We start from the raw sequence: 13,323 nt of genomic DNA, 5'->3' as shown, positions 1-13,323 counted from the left end.
AGTTTGACCCGAAGACTAAACTAAAACTAAAACTAAAACAGGCTGACAACAACAACACTACATCCATCCATCCTAGTCGACTGAAACTTGACACGACTAAAACTAATAAAAACTCAAATGAAAGTTGGTGAAAACAGTTGGATGTTGCATCTCTGAGGATTAATTTGACTTAGTTGAATGTTCTAAAGGTTGTGACGGAGCTGCAGCGGCAGCTGGAGGTCGCCCCGGGGTGATCGGTGGTCTCCTGGCTGCAGACCAGGACCACGTCCCGACCAGCGCCGCCTCCACAACAAAGACCCGTCAGCTTCTGGTGCCCCGAAGTGAAGGACAGGAGGAAAACAAACAGCCGTCTGGCCGCAGAGCCGCTCTGACGTTTGTTTTGACATGGGTGAACTTATCGTTTCCAGGGAGCGAGACAGGGAGGAGGGTCCCAGCGTTTGGGGGCGTCGGCCGTAGTCCGCCAAATTTAAAAAGGTTCAAATGAAAAGTCGGAGCAGATCGGGCGTCGTGGAAATGCCTGAAGGTGTTTGGACTCGTCTTATTTCATCTGCAGAGGAAGTTAAAACAGGATCAACATCATAACTAACGCTTCATTCTGGCGTTAGATGCTGTAGCTCCTAAAAACCTCTAATCCACATGGAAACACGTTAAATGAGGGTTTTATTCCCCAGCAGCACGGAGCAGTGGGAGCTTTACGGGGTGCTACTTGTGCGGCGCCCCTCTCTTCTTACCGCCCCCCCACCCCCCGCTCAGCTGGACGGGGGCGTCGCGGAAGGAGATCCGGTCCTTCCTGGACGGCGCCGACGCCACTCTCTTCAGAGGGGGAACTTCTTCTCCTGGAAACAAGAAGAAGAAGAAGAAGAAGAAGAAGAGATTATCCATGTTTTGTGGAAGCAGTGGTGTGAATCTAATCCAACCACAGACCTCAGATGGAAACCAAATAACGAGGATGTTGGAAGCAGAAACTAATAATAAAGAGAAGAAGCACCATTGTACATGTGTGTGTGTGTATGTATGTGTGTATTAGGGCTGGGCGATATATCGAGATTTTAATATATATCGATATATTTTCAAACGCGATATGGTACGAGACAATATTGTTTATGTCGGAATTTTTTTTTATTTTTTTTTTAAATGATTTTGATATAGCTTATTTTGTGACAAATTAACTTGAATGTTTTATTTGAGATTTGCACAAATGTTTTGTTATTTGCACAACTGTCAACCTCAGTGGAAAAGTCTGCCTGTTACTGTCTACATTGTATTAATTGCACAGTGTATTTTAATGTAATTGTTATGCAGGAAAGGGATATTTGTTTTATTTTATTCAAGAAGCATTTTTATTCTATATATGCAGGCAGTTTATTTCTATTTCATTTGTTTTATACATTTTGATATTGTGCAGACCTCTGTTAATAAAGGAACCTGTGTGACATTTGGCACGAGGCTTTGTATTAAAACTGACTGTTTTTTTAAGGGTTTGCCTCAGAAAAAAATGAAGCTAACAGAGATGCTATGCTATAATGCTTTGGGGGAAACCCCAATTATGGCACAGAAAAAAATATCGATATATGTCGAGTATCGCCATTCAGCTAGAAAATATCGAGATATGACTTTTGGTCCATATCGCCCAGCCCTAGTGTGTATGGAGGAACAAACTCCCTCCACCTCTGCTCAAGAACTTCTACCGCTGCACAATAGAGAGTGTCCTGACCTACAGATGCACGTGTAGAAAATGGTAGAAAATTTCCTCACAGAAATTTCGAGAGCTGCTGTCCATTTGTGTACATTGCTGCATTTTTCTGCAATAAAGGTGAAGGACTCAAAACTAAGTCCGATGACACCACGCACGACTCTGAAAGGGTCTATCTGGTGTGCTGCATGTGAGAAGAAACAACTGCATCAAGACTGCCCAGTAGATCATTGGCTCCCCGCTCCCACGCCTGGAGGAGATCCATTCCAACCGTCTCCTCCGAAGGGCCAAAAACATCCGAGACGACCAGCTCATCCAGGACACTCTCTATTCTCCAGCTTCTGAGAGCCGCACCGACCGGCTGAACAACAGCTTCTTCCCCACGGCAGTGAAGAGACCGCTACAGGACTCATAACACCAGTTTACCTTATGTAACCTTATGTAAATACCAGATACCAGAGACTACACATTCAGCACCAGAGTTAAGGCCATGAACTGACCTTTTAATGAATTAAAGGAGTCTAAATTGATTCAAACTTAGTTTCCACAATCTTAAAGTTCAGTAAAAAGCTCAAAAATTATGAGACCTGGCGTTTTTAAAGGTTTTTCCAGCTATTCTCATGTTAAAATGACCAATTCTGTTCCAATAAATGACCAAATCAATCATATACATATATACATATATATATATATACAGTATACCGTATGTATATATGTATATATGTATGTATGTATGTATGTATGTATGTATGTATGTATGTGCGTGCGTGCGTGCGTGCGTGCGTGCGAGCGTGCGTGCGTGTATGTATTTAAGTATGGATGCATAAAACTGTCAACCTTCTGGCAAAGTTAAAAAGTAAGAGTAAACTCAGCTTTGGACTTAAATGAAATATAAGTATGAAATACTGGTTGTGCTGGAATAAACAGGAAAGATGAGCTTCTGTCATGTGGAGGCTTGTTGGAGAGTTACGTTGAGAGAGGACGGGTTTGGGCTCGAGAGCAGCTCAAAGAGCAGGTTTCGTTCCCAGATGAATAGGAGTAATAATGATAATAAAAAACAACATGTTTGAGGAAAACATGGGCTGATAAACGGGCTTTAACAGAAACAGAAAGACGGGTCCTAACGTTGGACAGGTGAGCTGTGTGTTATCGTTCTGCGTGTCAGAGGCCCTGGAGCCGCCCCAGGGGGGGTCCAGGATCTCCATCAAACTCTGGTTCTGGTTCCTGCCTGGATGCTTAGCCTCTCCTGAAACACGTGAACGGCTTCGTCTGCGGGAAACTGATGTCCTCTAAATCCAAAACAGAGCCCGAGTCCCGTCGCACGTGTTATTATTCCCAGAACAAGTTGTTCTGTTATTAAAAGGTACGTAAATAAACATTCGAACCAACCGCTGTGACCAAACAAATCATCTTCAGTCGCTCCTGCCCCATTAGAGCCGAGCGGCGGGCCGAGCTAGCGACGCTAGCGGTTTCCTCTCACATGGCAGAGCGCCGGGCCTGAAACAGGTTTTATGGAACCGTCCCAGCGAGCGGCGCGGCTCAGGTTTCAGGTTTTGAAGCGGGTTACAGAGTCTTTATGTGGTTCTCTCAGCTCTTCCAGCCTGGAAGTTTCCCTTTGATGCGTCCGCGCCACTTCAGACGTCTCGACAAATGCGGCTTGTTTACCGGCTTTTACGAGCCGCTGGGGTCAAATACACGATTCTTATGGCGCTTTTTTCCACTAGTACCTACTCGTCCCGACTCGACTCCCATTCACTCGGTTTGGTTCTTTCCCACTAGGTAGGGTTGCCACCTTTCAGAAATAGAAATAAGGGATGCCCCGATTTCAGCAGCACAGGCGCCAAAAAAAAGGGACATCCCCAAAACTTCTAAACTGCATAGAAATGTTTTTATTTTATATGAAAAAACTAAATGCTTTGATTTAAAGTTTTAAGTGCTTTAATAGCATTGAACTTGCACGACTGTACAGACAGCCAACCATACTAGTAACTGAAATAGCCTCTTATGCTATGTTTGTCCACATCAGCCCAGATGTATAATATAGCCTACAGGTGAAGAATATGGTGTAAAAGTTAATTTATTTCAATAATTCAACTTAAAAGTGAGACTAATACATTACATAGTCTCATTACATGCAAAGCAAGATATATTAAGCCTTAATTTGTTATAATTTTGATGATTTAAAGGAGCTTGAGGCAGGATTTATGAAAAAAATGCGTATACATTTTAAGTTTTCTAGTAATAATGTCAGATGAGAGTTCCAAACCAAAAAGAATGAGCCCTCTAGCGTATCTCTCCGTTGCCTTGAACAGGCTGTGTGCTGCAAAATGTGCTGCAATTGTGCCCGAATTTCCTGCGCTGTCCTGCGGATGTGACGTCACATGACGCTGCATGCACGTTCTCCCCGTTCTCCCGTGCCGGCTTCGCTGTTGGCTGCAGTACCCCCGACGGCCGTCGTGGCGCTAATGAGTCTCATTTCTTATTCTTGCCTCAAGCTCCTTTAATTGTTTGATTTCATAAAGTATTCTAATTTTATGAGATTTTTCTTTTGGGGTTTTCATAAACTGTGAGCCATAATCATCAAAATTATAAGAAATAAAAGCTTGAACTATCTCACTTTGCATTTAGTGGGAAATAATATATTTGTTTCACCTTTAATTGAATTTACTACGAATTGCAATATATTCAGATTTTCCGACCTTCACCTGTATATTATGACATCAATAAATAAGAGCATAATATATGACCGTATTGGTTCAATACGGAACGCAACTTTTAATTCCCAATTACGCAACAATTCCGTATTTCAAGGGACGGGTGGCGACCCTAACTAGGGGTCTAACGTGCCAAGTAGATACTTTTCTGTTTCTACTCTCCAGATGTTCTTAGCGGCTGAGTCGGGCTGTGATGTCATCACACAACAGGCCACCGATTGGTCGGGGGGTTGGAGTCAGACGTCTGAGTCAGGATGTGACATCAGAGAAAGAGACTCTGACGGCTTCTTGTTCATTTTATTCCACCAGCAACGGCAGCAGAAGTCTGTTTGGTGATTCAACTCTGAGGTGCAGATGTTCATAAACCTGGTGCTGAGGAGAGAATTAAAAAGGGATCTAGACGGGCGATAAGGAACGACCAGATCCACCAGGAGCTCTGTCACTTCATAGCTGCTCAGCTACCAACGGAACTTTCAGCAGCGTGAGACAAAAAAAAAAAAAGCGTTGCCGCTTGAAACTTCTCTCTCTCTCATTTTTTAACTTGATATTGAACACAAGCCACAGATCCAGCAGCACATCTATCATCTCCTCCAGGTTCTACATCTTTAGTGTTGTTGTCTTCTTCATTTAGATACACAATCAAATACATCACAGCAGCTTCGCTCCAACCTCCTACTTCTGCTCCAGGTGCTTAATTGTAGTGGAAAAGAAACCAGGCCGAGCTGAGATGAGTAGGTTCTAGTGGAAAAGCGCCATTATTTTATTTCCCAGATTCCCCTCAAGTAGACGTCTCCTCTGATGGATGTTTGATGACGAACTGACACCATGATACGGCTAATCAGATATCTGATTGCCCCGGTCTTTTGCACGTACAGGACCTCATCTTCCAACGGGGCCACATTTTGCCTCGTGCAACGAGGCAACGCATTTGCTCGGCAACTAGGCCTGTAAAAGTATGAAAACATTAAAGTTTTCAGTTATAATTGCATTGTCTATATTTCATTACTTTATATACTTTCTTGGGGTTACATTTACATAAAATGCTAAAAACCAAATTCTCATAAATGGGGAAAAAATAAAACCGATTTCATCCGTCTCTGTTTCCTCCCTGGATCTGTTTGATAATTCTGCCCCACGATGTTTCTGAAAGCAGTTCTATCAGCATTCTGGGAGCTGATTGGTCCTTACAGCATCATTAGCTGCCAATACTTGCTGTTGAATCTCAATATAATACTAGTATTAAGGCTTAAAACTTTCCTGTTCAGGCAGGCTTTCCCTGGTCTTTTTTAGATGTTTTTATTATTTTTATCCTTTTTTACTTCTAGTCTTTTATGTGTCTTGATTTTTTTTCCCCTTGTTTAGGTAAGCACTTTGAGATTATTCATGAAAAGTGCTCTACAAATAAAATGTATTATTATTATTATTATTATTATTATTATTATTATTATTATTATTATTATTATCATTATTAGTAGTAGTATTAGTATTAATATGTTGCAGAACTAAAGTCATATAATTCATGCAACAGCTCAAAAACATTTTAATAACACTAACCCAAATCGATATCGGAATCCGATCAAATCAAAGCGTGATAATCGATTTGGAATCTGAATCTGTAATTTTGTGAATAAAGTTGAAATTTCGCCTTTTTTTCAACATTTTAACTTTATTAACAAATTTTGACTTTTTTCTCAACAATTCGACTTTTTTCTCGAAGTGCATAATGAAAAAAAAAATCTTCTGCCTGGCCCTAATACTCTTTCATACAAATCAGGAGCGAGCAAGAGAAGAAAAAAGGCAAAACACGCAGAAACTCGTGCTTCAATTGAAGGTTGGTTTGTTGTTGAAATAAAACTTTGTAGCACAAACACCTGAGCTGCCACTCAGAAAGGAATCTGTCTCCATCTTTGTCTAAACTGGAGATTTTTGTTTTCCCAGCGGCCCTGATGAACATTTATTGAACGCCTTGTTAACGCCCTCTGCATTCACCTCTGTTGAAAAAGAGGGGTAAAATGACCAGTTGGTCGTATATAAGCTACAAACTTTGGCCAATATATAATACATTGGTTAGAGTTGTATATCAATTTATATTGTTAAGAAGTTTGACTATTGTTTAGCTCTGATTTCCCAGCTCAAACTGTCAGCTCCTAAATCAGGGCTAAAAACATTACTGTTTACTGAAGCATACTCTTAAATTAAATACTTACCTGCTGTACTCTACTGCCCTTACTTGTGCTTTTTATTATTTTACCTCTTTTCTTATCATTTTATTTCATTTTATTTGTTATTTATAGAGGTGTCAAGTAACGAAGTACAAATACTTTGTTACCTTACTTAAGTAGAAATTTTGGTTTTCTATACTTCACTGGAGTAATTCTTTTTCAGACGACTTTTTACTTTTACTCCTTACATTTTCACGCAATTATCTGTACTTTTTACTCCTTACATTTTAAATTCTGTTCTGTTCTGTTCTGTTTATTTCATTTCGGCCAAAAAACTATCCAGTTAAATTGCTCCATCCGGATAGAGTGAATTTAGTTGTGGTTGTTTCAGATGTTCTTGTCCAGTTTTGTTCTTACATCCGTTCCCTCAGATTCCTGCAACTAAACTTGGATGTACATTCCAATAAAGGTTAGGATAAATGATAACATGCCTCTGAAGTTTGACTTTTTGCACCATTACAATACTTATAGGCAACTAGTCATCATATCTCCTGCTCCCTGAAACACATGTTAATGCTCAATAGTACACATATATGCTTCTTTAATATATTTGCATTATACTAAGATGCATTCATTTTCAATGGCTTTTGTCCTTAATGGCTTTTTTCCCCCTTACATTACTTTTACTTTTATACTTTAAGTAGTTTTGAAACCAGTACTTTACTTGAGTAAAAAACTTGAGTTGATACTTTTAAACTCTAGTATCTATACTTCTACCTGAGTAATGAATCTGAATACTTTTGACACCTCTGGTTATTTACTGTTTAATCGTGTCTTGCTGCTTTTATTGTTGATGTAAAGCACTTTGAATTACCTTGTATTGAATTGTGCTATATAAATAAACTTGCCTTGCCTACTTTATCTACCGTACATTTGTTGTTATTGACGGGTTGTCAAGTTAAATGGCATGTTGTGATACGGTCATTCTGTAGCAATGATACATTTGGGATGGGGAGAGGTTTTAGGGGGGGGGCCCAGTTAGGTCGGGGACGGCCCTGTACATCCCCGCTCGGTAAGTGGCAACGCCAACAAAGGGCCTTTCTTGCTCCCAGCCAGGAACAACGGGCTGCTTGCTGTGAAGACGCTGGCCGCCGCACCTCGTGGAGATCATCCTGGGATCATCACCGGAATCCAATTAGGCCTCGTTAAGGCGCACAGGGCTCCTCTTCTCCGGGATTCCTGAGCCGTTTAATGTGGTCATCTGCTGTCAGCCCGTCAGAGGCATCTTTGTGGCCCGGGCTGCCGGGCCCCCGCCGCCTCCACAGAGGGGCCAGTCATCCTGCGTGTCCCCGGCTCGACCCCGCCGCGACCCCCCCCGCCCGGGAACCTGTGACCTGGGACTCACGAGGCCACAGGCCTGAACACACCACGTTTACCTGTTCAAGTACCACAATTACAAATATACTTTACCAGATCTAATAAGCTGGTACCAGAATATACTAATAAAAGTACATTTTTCCATAATCAGCAGTAAGAATACCCTCATCAGTCGACCTCCAGGTAATAAGACGCTAGATTAGCTCCACCTCCGTCAGCAGCAGCTGGAACTCTTTAATGCTGGATTCACACCGAAAGCGTCAAAAATGGCCTGACGCGCTGCTATATATATAGCATGCACATCTTCAGTTTCCTATTCCACCATGGGTCACACTTTGGGAAGATTTCTTTATATTTTAGTGGTATTTCTACATAGATAAGGGTGAATTTGATTCTCTCTTTAACCAGGTTGGTCCTGGATCAACACCAACCGTCAGAGCCGTTGGTCCCGGTGAAGCTGCAGTCTGTCTGCGGTGAACACTGACACACCGGGTCGGACCGGATTTGGTGTTTTATGATTAATAAGCAGGGTTTTTAATTATTTTGCGTTGGATCGATGTAGCAAATAAAATCGTTCAGACCATCCAGCCCCTCAACCATCAGCAGTTCAGGTAAAAACGGCAGTCAAATCAGCAAAAATGTCAGTTTGCTGGGTGAAATATATTAATTCCTGATAAAATAAGTGTGTTAGTGCATAGCTATGCTCATGTGTGCATGTGAATGAGTGTACATTTATGTGTACATGAAAGTAAAATCTGCATTGAGGCTTCTTGCTTCGGGAATCCCGGTCTGTGATTGGACGCTGCCTCGGCGTCACCGCTGCTCATTTGCATAAAGTTCAGATTTTTCAACTTCAAATTGACGCTGGTTGTTCCCGACGCCTCTCGGCGCGCCCTTTCATAGAAAATGAATGGCAGCCTATGATGCCCGTGACGCTTTCAGTGTGAATTCAATTCAATTCAATTTTATTTGTATAGCGTCTAATACAACCAAAGTTGTCTCTAGGCGCTTTCCAGAGACCCAGAACATGACCCCCCGAGCAATTATTACATAAAAAATGGCAGGTAAAAACTCCCCTAGTGGGAGAAAAGCCTTAAGCCAAACAGTGGCGAGAAAACTCCCCTTTAGGAGGGAAGAAACCTTGAGCAGGACCAGGATCATAAGGGGGGACCCTCCTGCCGGAGGCCAATCCAGGGTAAAAGGCCGTGCGATGTGAACGTGTGTCGTCACGATTAGGATTTCATCCTATTCAGGTTCAAGAGACACGTTTATTATCTGTCTGTAAAACAAACATGTCATTAAAACTTAAAGGAGCATGAGGCCGGATTGAGGCAGGATTTATGAAAAAAATCTGTATACTTTTTAAGTTTTCTAGTAATAATGTCAGATGAAGTGTTCCAAAGCCAAAAGAATGATTCCTCTAGTGTATCTCTCCTTTGCCTTGAACAGGCTGTGTGCTGCAAAATGTGCTGCAATTCGGTCCCGAATTTCCCGCGCTGGGCTGCGGATGTGACGTCACATGACGCTGCATGCGCGTTCTCCCCGTTCTCCCGTGCCGGCTTCACTGTTGGCTGCAGTACCCCCGACGGCCGTCGTGGTGAAGGGTGGCGCTAGAGAGTCTCATTTCTTAAAAGGAGCCTCATGCTCCTTTAAACTGATAGAGTGAAGACCAGGGGCCTCATGTACAAAGAGTGCGTGGATTTCAACGTGGAATTGTTGCAAAAAAAAATCTGATTCTCAAAACTGTGCGTACGTGTGTGTATGTCAAAATAGTTCACTAAATCATCAGTTCACTAAATCATCATAATATAACTGCCTACGCAGCAGCCCTTAAAGAAGCCCGGTCCACCTATTATTCTAACATCATTAATAGCAGTCCAGGAAATTCAAAACAGCTTTTTTCCACCATAAATCATCTCCTTAATCCCAAAAACCAAACCCATACAGAGTCTACAGCAGAACACTGCAACAGGTTTCTTGTATTTTTCAAAGACAAGATCAATTCCATCCGCTCTCAGCTCTCAGGCTCCCCAGCACCATTTCTGCCATCTGCCTGCCCTCAACCTGCACCTTTTAGCACCTTTGCTCCTGTCACACAGACCGAAGTTGAGAGTTTCATCTAAAAAATTAAACCCTCCACCTCCACTTTGGATCCCATTCCTACAACATTCATCAAATCCAACCTGTCTGTTATAAGCCCTTTTCTCACACAAATAATAAACCACTCATTAAACTCCGGCCATTTACCGCCGTCACTCAACACTGCCATTATCAAGCCTCTTCTGAAAAAACCTAGCCTCGACCCAGAATGTCTCTCCAACTACCGGCCCATTTCCCATCTTCCATTTCTGTCCAAGGTGCTTGAAAAAGCTGTTGCCACACAGCTACAGGAACATCTTCAACACCATTCACTATTTGACATTTTTCAATCTGGTTTCCGCACTGCCCATAGTACAGAGACAGCAGTATTGACTGCGTTTACATTCAGTCAATGCAGTTAATAAACCTTTTAAAACCGGAATATTAGCAATAACCCGGTTGCGCACGGCCATGTAAACACCAATAACCCCTTTGAATAACCGGAATTCCGGTTTTTAAAAACCCGAATATGACCCCTGGGTTACTCCTTTTCTAACCCGAATATTTGGTCATGTATAGTCTAACGGGTTATTCCCATCACAAGAAATAGGAATTTGTTTTCTGCACATGTTCTTTTCGCAAGGAATCTTGGTCTTTTCAGTCCAGGAAGTTCTTATAAACATGGCGAAACGCAAGACCAGGAGGAGACTAATCACTTCATAAATGTAATGAAGGATATGAACATTTTGACATTTGTAGACGGTAGAAAGTACGGGGATAGAAGATTTACAAGAAAGCGAGCGAAAAGTTGCGCAAAGCAGCATTTGAACGAACGCCAGACCAGATCAAGCACCGCTGGAAGACGCTGGAAAAAGAGAACTACAGGGCCGAGAAACTAGACGAGTTCATTATCTGGCGTGCTGCTGTTATTGTTGTTGTTTTGGATTTGGATGATGATGGTCATGACGTTCTCACGTCGCTGGTTTGATCCAGATATCCGAAATGATTAATTACCATGTATACAAGGATAACACTGTTTGCTCACGCATGGAAACGGAATATTACCAATGTTTTATTAACCGGAATATTAGCAATAACCCGAGTTTTGACTGCATGTAAATGAAGCCATTGAGGGTAACCAATGACCTTCTCATCTCCGCCGACTCTGGATCCCCCTCCCTGCTCTTCCTCCTCGACCTTTCAGCAGCTTTTGATACTGTTGACCACCATATCCTCCTTAGCCGTTTACACACCAACATCGGCCTCCATCTCTCCACACTGGACTGGTTCACCTCTTACCTTGCTGACAGGACAGAATACGTCAGCCTGGGATCTTCCAAGTCCCAAACAGCCACTGTTACGTGTGGTGTCCCACAGGGATCTGTCCTAGGACCTCTCCTCTTTATTCTGTACATGCTGCCCCTGGGTCGTGTCATCAGCCGACATGGCATCTCTTTTCACTGCTATGCCGATGACACTCAGCTGTACCTCCGGACTGACCCCAACCTACGTTCCACCCCAGTCCTCTCATCATAGCCCACTCAAGCCCTTTCCAACTGTCTGGAGGAGATCAGGGCGTGGATGAGTCACAAATTCCTTCGACTGAACAGTTCCAAAACCGAAGCCATACAAACTGGCCCCCCTCACCAGGTCCAGTCATCACCCATCGGCATCCCCATGCTCATCGGCATCCCCAACAAACACCTCCGTAAACTTTAATTCATTCAGAACTGTGCTGCCCGAACTCTGATGAAAACTCACAAATACGACCATATCACCCCTATTCTTCAGAACCTACACTGGCTTCTTATAACCTCAAGAATCCAATACAAGATTGCCCTCATCACCCACCTCTGCATCTACAGCACTGCCCCTCAATACCTCCAAGACCTCCTTACCCCTCACTCATCCACCCGGAACCTCCTCTGTCAGCCCCGCACACGACTCCATGGGAGACCGAGCCTTCTGCTCCACTGGAACTGCCTCCATGAACACCCACATCTGGAACTGTCTCCCTGAACACCCACATCTGGAACTGTCTCCCTGAACACCTACATCTGGAACTCCCACCCTGAACACCTACGTCTGGAACTGCCTCCCTGAACACCTACATCTGGAACTGCCTCCCTGAACACCTACATCTGGAACTGCCTCCATGAACACCCACATCTGGAACTGTCTCCCTGAACACCTACATCTGGAACTGCCTCCCTGAACACCTACATCTGGAACTCCCACCCTGAACACCTACATGTGGAACTGCCTCCCTGAACACATCTGGAACTGTCTCCCTGAACACCTACATCTGGAACTGCCTCCCTGAACACCTACGTCTGGAACTGCCTCCCTGAACACCTACATCTGGAACTGCCTCCCTGAACACCTACATCTGGAACTCCCACCCTGAACACCTACATGTGGAACTCCCTCCCTGAACACCTACGTCTGGAACTGCCTCCCTGAACACCTACATCTGTAACACCCTCCCTGAACACCTACATGTGGAACTGCCTCCCTGAACACCTACATCTGGAACTGCCTCCCTGAACACCTACATCTGGAACTGCCTCCCTGAACACCTACATCTGGAACTCCCACCCTGAACACCTACATCTGGAACTGCCTCCCTGAACTCCCTCCCTCAACACCTACATCTGGAACTGCCTCCCTGAACACCTACGTCTGGAACTCCCTCCCTGAACACCTACATCTGGAACTCCCTCCCTGAACACCTACGTCTGGAACTGCCTCCCTGAACACCTACGTCTGGAACTCCCTCCCTCAACACCTACATCTGGAACTGCCTCCCTGAACTCCCTCCCTCAACACCTACATCTGGAACTGCCTCCCTGAACACCTACGTCTGGAACTCCCTCCCTGAACACCTACATCTGGAACTCCCTCCCTGAACACCTACATCTGGAACTCCCTCCCTGAACACCTACATCTGGAACTCCCTCCCTGAACACCTACATCTGGAACAGCCTCCCTGAACACCTACATCTGGAACTGCCTCCCTGAACACCTACATCTGGAACTGCCTCCCTGAACACCTACATCTGGAACTCCCTCCCTGAACACCTACATCTGGAACTCCCTCCCTGAACACCCACATCTGGAACTGCCTCCCTGAACACCTACGTCTGGAACTGCCTCCCTGAACACCTACATCTGGAACTGCCTCCCTGAACACCTACGTCTGGAACTGCCTCCCTGAACACCTACATCTGGAACTCCCTCCCTGAACACCTACATCTGGAACTCCCTCCCTGAACACCCACATCTGGAACTGCCTCCC

Source organism: Cololabis saira, chromosome 5 (genome assembly GCF_033807715.1).
Source record: "Cololabis saira isolate AMF1-May2022 chromosome 5, fColSai1.1, whole genome shotgun sequence".
Taxonomy (NCBI): Eukaryota; Metazoa; Chordata; class Actinopteri; order Beloniformes; family Belonidae; genus Cololabis; species Cololabis saira.
Note: the sequence above shows the minus strand (reverse complement) of the source record.